This window comes from Orycteropus afer, unplaced genomic scaffold, assembly GCF_000298275.1.
Source record: "Orycteropus afer afer isolate SDZICR_OR568_19922 unplaced genomic scaffold, OryAfe1.0 scaffold01031, whole genome shotgun sequence".
Lineage (NCBI taxonomy): Eukaryota > Metazoa > Chordata > Mammalia > Tubulidentata > Orycteropodidae > Orycteropus > Orycteropus afer.
This window is the reverse complement of record NW_006922618.1, coordinates 235,390-237,292: the sequence shown is the minus strand read 5'-3', so window position 1 is coordinate 237,292 and position 1,903 is coordinate 235,390.

Here is a 1,903-nt window from a genome sequence, read left to right as displayed (position 1 = left end):
GAGACGGACACAGGAATGTGGTAACCACAGGGAGGAAGTGGGAGGTGAGCTGTTACATCGTGGAGAATGTAACCAGTATTGCAAGACAAAATGTGTATATGAATAGTTGAATGTAAAACAAATCTACACTGTAAAAAATCACCCAAATTACAATAAAAAGTTGAAAAATGAAAATAAATAAATGAAAAGAAAATCTGGAGCTTTAAAGCTAAAGACATTTTAACTCTGCTCTGTAAACTTGCACCTAAAGCCCCCCCCCCCCCCACTGTTGTTGTTGTTATATGCTGTAATTATTTTGTTGTTTCATTATTCTTGGTGCTTTTTTCTTATTTTTTTTTCTAAGAAAAAAAAAAAGCTAAAGACATTTTAAAAGCACAATTTTGCCAGCAGCAGTCGTTTTATAGGATCAAGTAACTTTAAATTTCCTTACGTTCTAGATAAACCATCACGACCAATGGAAACAGTTCTGGATCCTCAGTAAATATGCATTGTTACGGCATATCATAGAGTTGTTTTAAAAAAGTTTGTTGAAAATAAAACCTCTGAGACACAACCCAGGAAGTTCAACAGTAATCTCTTTTCATCAAAGTGCCCACCCACTGATTCTGACTCACAGTAACCCTATAAGACAAGGTAGAACAGCCCCATAGGATTTCGAAGCCAGTAATCTTTTCTTTTCTTTTTTTAAGCCAATGTATATTTGTGGGTGTAGTCCCATTCACCTTCCCACACCTGTTCAGCTTGCATGTCTATCTATGTATCTACTATTGTTGTTACTATTACTGCAGGGTTGTATATGTAACAGTGTTTACCTCTCATGCTTTTAACTCATGTGCTCCTCCCAGGCTCTTCCTTTGCCCAAAGCTGCAATCTTGACAGAATCAGACTGTCACATCTTTCTCCTGCGAGTGGCTGCTGGGTTCGAACTGAGCTCTTAAACACTGCCACAAGGGCTCTTTCCTAAACGACAAACCTGTCCTTAAGCACTTATTTGATGGAAAGCAAGTCTGTGGTGTGCTTATTTCTGTAGTTAATGTGGTGACAAGGAAAGAAAGTTGATAAAAATAACACTGTGATATGAACTAATAATATAAAAAATAATGACTGCAACAATATATACTTGAGAGCAAGGTTTAAAGAAATGAAAAAGCTTAGGCACATTCTGAAATATTCACATCTGCCCATTTTAAGTTGTTAGTTGGTCTGACCCTGGTTCTCCTAAGCCATTTAAATCTGTAGAATTAGAGGCCACTGTTGGCCTCTCTCCTGCGTTTGCTTGGACAGTTTGGGACTTAGGGCAGCGTTGTGTCAAAAACCTGGAGATACACTTCACCCTTCACTAGGATGGTTACTATCAGAAAAATGGAAGATAACAAGTGCTGGGGGAGCTGGGGAGAAATTGGAACCTTTCCCCTTCGCTGGTGGGAATGTGAAATGATAGTCATTGTGGAAACAGTGTGGCAGTTCCTCAAAAAGTTAAACAGAACAGCCATGAGACCCAACAATTCTGCTCCTAGGCACATACCCAGAACTGAAAGCAAGGGCTCAAGCAGTCATGTGTATACCCAGGAGACCAGATCACTGCCATAAAGTGAGTGTGGCAATAAAGCAAGTCAGGTGAAATTCTTGGTTTCCTAGTGCAGGTAATTTATATTTACACTACATTATAGTCATGGGAGCTCTGGTAGCATAGTGGCAAAGGCACTTGACTGCTCACCAGAAGGCTGGCGGTTCAAACCCACCAGCCACTCCTCGGAAGGAAGGTTGGGCAATCCTACTTCCGTAGTGATACTGCCTCGGAAACCCAAGGAGGGGTCGCTATGAGTCGGGCCGACTCGACGGCAAACAACAACAACAACAACAACATAGTCTATTAATTGTGGAATAGCATTATAAAAACACG